Source organism: Asparagus officinalis, chromosome 7 (genome assembly GCF_001876935.1).
Source record: "Asparagus officinalis chromosome 7, Aspof.V1, whole genome shotgun sequence".
Classification (NCBI taxonomy): Eukaryota; Viridiplantae; Streptophyta; class Magnoliopsida; order Asparagales; family Asparagaceae; genus Asparagus; species Asparagus officinalis.
The window spans coordinates 71,003,227-71,011,878 of NC_033800.1; positions in this window are offsets into that span (position 1 = coordinate 71,003,227).

Sequence of the window (8,652 nt, forward strand, 5' to 3'; positions counted from 1 at the left end):
TATTATATATATAATATATATATATATATATATATAGATATATATATATATTATTATATATACTATAATAATATACTATTATTTACCTGCATCCTGCCAAAAACCGTCTCCTATTGCTCCATGAGCATCAGAAGGTAGAGTCGATATAAACTGGTGGTTAATTCCAGCTCCTCTGCTCCGCACGCTTTCGTTCTTCCTCCGCCATCTGGTAGTAGCCTCGGACTCCCGAGGACTTGCCAATCTTTCCATCGCTGTTCATCCGCTGCTTCATAGTGGGGTCTCATTGAGAAGAACTGCATCCCTGGTGGAGCTGCAGACCTCGTAGGTTGTTCAGTACCGCGACTTCGTACGGCCCATGCTCGGTCCTCTCCACCTGTATCTGTTGCTTCCTACTGGATCCAATGGCCCGGTCTCGGATGATGCTATCTCCTCCTCTCTACTTAATCGGGTCGGAGGTGTTAGAATCGACCTGACGTCTTGATAATTGCTCCTGCACCTTAGCAATGTAATCTTTCTCCTGCGACTATACCAAAACAACCCGAGTCATCTAACACATTTAAAATGCTTTGGTATAAAAATTAAATATACAATTAACTGCTGACCTTTAGCCAGATCCGGTTCTGGCTTTCTTCAACATGTTCATGTCGGCGTAATTTGGACTCCAACCAGTCAGAATACGATCTGCAAATTGACCGAGTTGCTCCCTCTTCCTTTTTAATTCACATATATCATTAACTCATAACCAATAAATTATACTCCAAATGATAACCTCAAGAGCTATATATTATATACCTCCAAGCGCGATTGAGTGGATAATGGCTGGCTGAAGCACGGTGTGCCCCCGTACTGCTCGTAACTGCGGGGCCGGGCATTTGCCGGTTCCTCCTTGCTATTTCAGCTGTTGCCTGCAAAAGAATGTAAGCAGAGTATAATATAGAATTTCAAACAATAACAAGATATATACTCAATAATACCTTGACTTCGGCCGTGTCCGCAATAATCCGCAAAAGGTGTGCAAAACTCCATCGCACGCCGCTCGTCAAGATGCCTAGTAACGCTCCCAATCTTCTTTCTTGAGTAAAATATTCTTTTCTTCAGCTCTGGACCGCCTACCTCTTGAACGATAGATTGATTTGCGTGAAGCAGTAAGTCCAGGCACAAGCGTAAGGTCAGATAAGAAAAAATCGCTTCAGCATACAATAAAAAGAGATACAAATCAGTGTGTAAACAAATGTAATAAATGACTATAATATGAGAATTAAAATAAATGACTCACACATATAGTATCGCCAACAAGCCCCAGGCATCAATCGCTGCCGACTTCCACGTCAAATATATGTTGTAAGAAATCATTGGTCTCTGGTAAGAGGCCGAGGAAACTTGTTAAAAGAGTTAGCAAATGGCCCGACTAGGCACGCGTTCTTCCATCGGATCACGGCCCTCCGCGAATATCTGGGACGAGGTTCTTTGGTTCGCGCTACCACTACGGCCGCGCCTAGTTGGTCGCTCCGGTACCTACGAAATATTTGAATTCAGGCGAAATAAAACTCAATCATGTATCGATAATTACAAATTAAAATATTAACAGATCAGTTATAAAAAATCTTAACACACTTCAATTCGGGCATCTACGCCTTGCTTGGTTCATACCTCTGCTGTGCGATAGTCCAAAATCATGATTAAGCATCCCATCCTCCTTCCACATGGCGCGTGCTCGTGGGCTCGCCTGATCCGGAATAGAATCCGGCGGTAGTGCGGCAGCTCTACAGCTGCGCTATGTATGGCTCAAAACGGCGCTCTCCAATACATCAATATGCATGCGGAGATGGCGACGGCGGCATCTCTGCATGCTGATACCAGATCAACGAGTGTCTCCGCAATCAGGTGGAGGCATCGGCCGCGTCCTGTGTCTGTGGCGGCCCGTCACGTGTGAGCAAGCGATCGCGGGCTTGCGTAGGAAATGTGAAAAAATAATGTTAGGCTCGTATTAATAGTTAATATAAAATGTACAGAATAATAAAGTAATAAAATACCTGACGTGAGAGCATGTGCGTTCGCCTCCAGAATGTCTACCAATAGCTCTCAAGCCGCTCTCTTACGTAATCCTTTTGTCATCTATGACTTTTGAAAACATAATGAGAGTACGTTGTACCAACAAACTATAATACATGACAAAAACTGATACATGATAACCAGTCAAACAGATAATATAAGGCATATATAATACATGACACAAACTGATACATGATAACCAGTCAAACAGATAAGTATTAAAGGCATCTATAATACATGACAAAACTGATACATGATAACCAGATCAAACAGATAAGTATTAAAGGCCAATACTATAATACATAACACAACTGTACAGTGAACCAGTCAAACAGATACATTGAATGTTCTTTTTAATCATACCAAGCATTATATTATTATTGATGATGTTTGAGGCTTACTCTGCGACCGTGTGCGGTTAGCCTGCGATCGTGTGCGTGCCGACAAAGGACTGTCTCTTAGTTTTATCGACTTCTCCGTGGAGTCGTTGTTTTGATTTACGCCTTTGGTCACATCCATAACGCAGTACATCAGGCGTTGCCAGTGCAATTTCATCCACAGATTATTTTTTGGTGTGTCAAGGAAAACTCAAACGCCAACTGTTTCGTCGGCCAAGATAACATCTTATGATCTCATCAGACACGGCTTCATCAAGTAGGATTCTAGGCGCGATTCTTAAGGCAACCCATTCGCATTTTCATTATATCTTTGACATTAAAAGCACTGGTTTTGGTGAGCAGCTTAACATGTACTTTTCAGTCTGGATATTATTTCCTTTGTTAGCAATTAACGAGTGTGTACCGTAGTCATCCTTCGCTTCCTCAGCTCCACTCCAACGAACCTTAAACATCAATTGTCTGACTTCATTATTAAATCCTCCATAGAAAATCTCACAATGTCTATCTACCTGACCGTTGCAACTAGATTGGCACCTGTATCGGATTTAGATCTTTTGAACTAGCGTATTGACAGTGCGAGAAGGAGAGAACACACCGCTATTTTGCTGTTTGTCGTCTCTCGTTTCGAAACCGTGCGTGTTAACCTAAAGCTGTTGATACAAGTAGCTCCGTTAACGCTTTACACGTTAAGAAGGACCTCTGCATATAAACGATATTTTCTGCAGGCAGAGTTACCCCATTCGTAATACGCGGTCAACCTTTAAGAAAAAAGAAACAAATAGTTTAAATATCTGTTGTCAGCCACATATTTGATATACGAAGTCAGAAATGTAAATAATCTTACTTCACCCTTCGACCATGCATGGAATTGTCAGAGTTGTTGTGTCCATAACTCTTTGTTTTTTTGTTCTGCATTTAAGAATAGTCTGGACATGATCGGATGTGAAACCTAGAATAAAATTATTTACAACAGTTAAATAGAGATAGTTATTTATGATGTGTGCATATGATCTGATTCAAACGTTAAATACTTACGCCCGCGTTTATATGTTAAATGTAGTATCATTACTCAAGATATATGTGTGGGCTTGCAATCTAGTCCATTTCTGGGAATCTAGTGTCCTCCCGACGATCATTATAGAATTTCCGTCATTATTCGTGGGGGGACGATTGAGCCTTGTCTCACACCCGCATACGAGAGATGAAATTCAAACTCTCATTACTTATATAGCTTCTCTGCTATCGATCCTCTCAGGACGTGCCACGATTATGCTCTCGCGCTCCTCTGCCACCCAAATACCTACAGTAGATAGTTTCATGATTTGTTATGACAAAATATAACTGATATACGTAATTAACAAATTATTAATTTGAGCATTTATAAAACCAGTAAGTACTCTCCACAGGGTACATCCAGCGATATTGAACTGTGGTCCCTGCGATGCCGGGCTTCATATTGCTCAATTGTATTGTGAGATGCACCATGACCGTAAAGAACCGAGGTGAGTGGTGGGGTGACACAGTTTATTGGCTACACGTTCCCTCTTCTCCTGTCAAACTCCCTGACATCAATCAACCTTGCCGAGCCCACAACGCCTTGAAGAAACCGCAATATTTATTCCACCATCGCGGTTCCTTTCAGCACTGGCGCAACGCAACCGGGAGAATTGATGCCCAATAGAATTATGATGCTCATGTGGCTTGAGTTCCCAACATCTTTTCTGTCCTCCAATATGCACATTTGCCTGGAAATGTTTGAAGCATAACCATCCGGTGTCTTCATGGACTTTAGAAATAAACACATATTTGGATCTCATCTTCGACAGGTGTGACACGGGAGGCTGGGGGAGTTACAAAACTTTCCGTCACCTATCTATAGCTTGCAGTTTCGGGACGGATGTTTCAATTCTGCTAGGTCTCGACGTGCCTTAAGTCAATCTTTTGATTTTTCCCCTCCAACAAAGTGTTCAAGGATTCTCGCATATGTTCTTCTCGATGTGCATTGACATCAAGTTGTGGACGTATTTTTAAATTCTCCCAATGGCATGATAAAATTATGCGAATTTTGACCATCCACGCGGAAGTTCATACCCTTAGAGGCACGCACATCGATTGGACAGTGCGACGCGTTATTTCCAGTCCTTGGTTTGCTTACCCTTTCCCTTCCCTTTCCAATTTTGCTGTTCAATATTTTTCTCCTAATCCCAAATTAGTTTTCTTGTTGAATCTTTTCTTTCCAAATATTTTTTTAGGTAGAGGATGTAGAAGCTCAAATATTTCTTCCCGGCAGCCTTGCGCGCTCGCGTCCGCCCGCGTCTGTTTTTTGGATTGCGTCGACTTTCCTACTAACTTTCTGAACTTTGTGCCCTGTAGGTAACTCTTCTGTGTTTGCAATACAGAACTTGCGGCTTTTTTATTTCTAGGAACTTTCCCTCATAATCTGACATGCAACGGACAAGCCAATCTGACCTTCGTCACATCCAGCACAAGTTAGCATATGCTGGCAAACGTCAATTAATTGTCCACCATGACCATTGCCCGCATATCGGAAAGCCGCCCTCGTTTACCATAAGCATCTGAAGTGCTGACGCTTCATCCAGAGCAAGCTTCAAGTTCGTTCAATTAATGGTTGGAGGAAAACATCAATCGTCATTTCCAGAGATATCTTCCAGGATCAAGAGTTGACGAGTATCATGTATGGCCTGCTTCATGCACATTCGACGGCGGCCAGGTTGTACGTGTCACAACACTGGCCAGGTAGGACCAGCCAGGCTCATACTCAAACGGATTAAATCCGTCGGCTAGCCAAGCCCCAGCCTAAATATTCCGTGAGGACTCCTTACCAAGTCAGCGGTATATACGATCGATGTGCTTCCATGCCACCATTCAGCAGGATGTCTCAATTCCCGTGTCCTCTTTACGATCCCGCGTCTGAATGCCATCACATATCTCGCAGCTCGCAGACATAATAAACCTCTGCCAGCCTTAGGATAATTGGAAGAATATCGGCAGAACCTTCACAGGGGTTCTGCCTCTGTTTTATTGGATGCATATGCCTTCAGATGTGCCCGTATGTGTTTTCCAGCGTGATACGATGACCACGTCGGCACATTCCTCTTAGGACCTTTCATTACCCTTATTGTAACAAGATGCGATCATTAGGACAGCGTCTATCTTTTGTAATCAAGACCCAGCGGTATCATCTCCTTGCTGTCGCCATTATAAGCTCCGCTGGGGATGTTCCCTTTCTCGCGCCTGGGAATGACCTTTCCTGGCAAGTGTAATAAACATGATCGATGGTGTAACAGCCATCACTAGAGTGTCTTGGATATGAAGAGCCTCAGCCTAAAGAAAGCCTGTCGAACTTCGCCGTGCAACCCTGCGTATAACGGTGAACTCGTTTCTTCAACCAAGTCTCATCAATCGCGGCTACATCTTGAAAACATATCAGGTAGTGTTAACATCACTCGCCAAGACGGCCAAACCCGTCCATAAGAATATCTTCTGCAACATATCAGTTTTTCAACTGTGTGGATTGTCGACATCAGCTTAAACCCCTTCTCTAATTGCATCACCGGGACGCCTTCACCGTGATTTGACTCCAAATATTCATAAGAGCCTATCAAATCCATTCGATTGACAGATGGAAAACTTACGTCACTCTAGTGGAAACCCATTTTATCTTCCTCACATCTTCACAAAGGGACAAACAAATCAACCCGCTGTGTGACCGTACGAGCGGTTTGGTGTCAGGTAGGCTTAACGAAAGCCTCTATCCCATCTTTGTATCGAGCTGTCTAAGTGCCTCTCGATCACGTGGTCATGCCCTCATGAACGATTTGTTCCGGCCGATTCGGTCTCGCCATCTAGAATTAAACTTTCAATGGGAAGTGTCATCTTCTTACATATATCATTTCTAGTTATTTGGACAAGTGCTGTTGATCGGCTGTGCGCGCGCTTCCTATCCCACTTCGCGGATGCTAAACGTAGGTGGTATATGTATTTGTGTGTTCAGAGTGTACTTGTATTTTTCGTTCAAATTGCGGCCAGCACCACCCGACCTGTGTTGTACGGTTAATCGATCCAGATCCTCCTACTCACTGTTAGAGGGTTCCTTATATCTCCTAAGAGATCTTGGCCTTTGATTTATCAATCATAAGGCCAAGATCTCGCCTCATGCGCACAAATAATAGGCGGGAGATGCGGATAGATATTATTCTTTGAATGATGAATAAGCCCCAGCATAAAGAAAGCCTTAGCTGAATCCTTCCTACAACCCCTCGTATATGTTACTGCTAACCCCTTATCCTCACCCTCACCCCCACGCCACCCACCCTCCCCTCACCTAACCCTCCCCCTAACCATAACCCTAACCCTCAACCTCACCATCACCTCCACCCTCACTCCCTCACCCTCACCTTCACCGCTCCTCTACCCGTAACCCTAACCAGCGGCAAAATTAAGACCTAATCCCTAACCTCAACCTCGACCCATCACCTACCCTCACCTCACCTCACCTTCACCCTCCCTAACCCTAACCCTAACCTTAACCCTCAAACTCACTCCTCACTCGAGCGTAACCCTAACCCGAACCCTCGCCCTACACCCCGCCGTCAACCTACTGTGTGTTGTTAACCTCTCACCGAAACCCTTACCTAACCCTACCCTGAACCCTCGCTAACCTAACCCTCACCAACCGCTAACCCCACACCTCGTGTATCACCCCTCACCCTCACCTCCCCTCGTACTCATCCTAACACTCACCTCAAACCTGATCACTAACCTAACCCTAAACCCTTTACCCTCAAACAGCACCTCCACCCTCATCCTAACCTCGCCTAACCCTCAGGCCGAACACCAACCCTAACCCCTCTGTCACACCCTGACCCTAAGACCCTCGCCGCTAAACCCTAACCCTACCTCACCGAGATTGATTGCTCTAACCATAAGGGCGACCTTAAAACATTTTCGTCTGCTTCCATATTTAGTTGGGGAGTACCCAAGAATATATGCTATTAATATGCAGTAGTAGCGAATTTTATTCTTTCAACCCACTGTAGTTTACTCCCTTTTTCCAAACAGAAGATATTAACACCAAATTATCGAGTTGCTCACTTAATAATGACAATAGCATAATAACGAAGTCACTCATAAACGTCTTTCAGAATACATTTCGGTAACAAATTATAATCCACCTTTCAGAATACATTTGGTAACAATTATAGTAAATTGGATTGTTTCATGTGCATTTATCGACTAACACAGAAGTCGTGGCGACGTCCTCCCTCCCTGGCAGATGATAAGTGTAACACAGGAAAGAGATGTTTCTATTGAAAACTTAATCAATGACATAAATCGATACATAACTAAGTATTATGATGCAATTAATGACAGGGGGCCTCTTTACTAATTGAATAGCTAGGTATGGTAGCTCCATTAGCTGGGTAGTAAATTGCCGTATCTTAGTCCTGAACAAGAAAAACCATGACATCTAAGCCACGGTGTGGCAACTAGTGATCTTGGACGCTGCCTTGTCTGCTTCTGCTAGAGCCCACCAAGACGAGATGGAGGTGTGTTTGTGTGAGCAGCAGCACGAGGGAGGGCTGGAGGGCTGTGTTAGATTTGCGGTAACAGAATAATAATTTCCCAGGAATCTGACATCATTCATTGTGTAACAAATTAATAGTTCACAATACTTTTAAAGGCCGAAAAGGACCACAAATCCAAACTTTTTTTCATACCTATGCCTGTTATATAATCATTTTGGAGGTTTAAATGAAAATGGCTAAATTAGCAAACAATTGGCAATCAAAAGAACCTGCGATGGGATTTCACCTGAGACAAATTCAACATGGCTGGGGCTGCGTCCCCCTGGTGGGAATCGCAGCTGCCTCGTCGCTGCGGGAGGCTGGACGAGAAGAACTTCTGTGGGTGCTCGCGGTCGGAGAGGAGAATACTGCCGACTGCTGCTCACGTCAGAGAAAAGGGGCTTGGGTGGACGAAGAGTAGACTTGGGGATCCCGCAGCTGCAGGAAAGGGGTGGTGCAGAGCAGATTTGAGTCTCTCCCAATGAGAGAGGTGGGAATCGGAGGGGGGGAGATCCGGCCCGCGGCGCCGGTAGTAACCGCGGCGGCGGGGAGGCCGTGGGCGGGGAGAAGGAGTGAGGAGGCGGGCGGAATTTCGGGAGAGGGGGGCGGAAAGT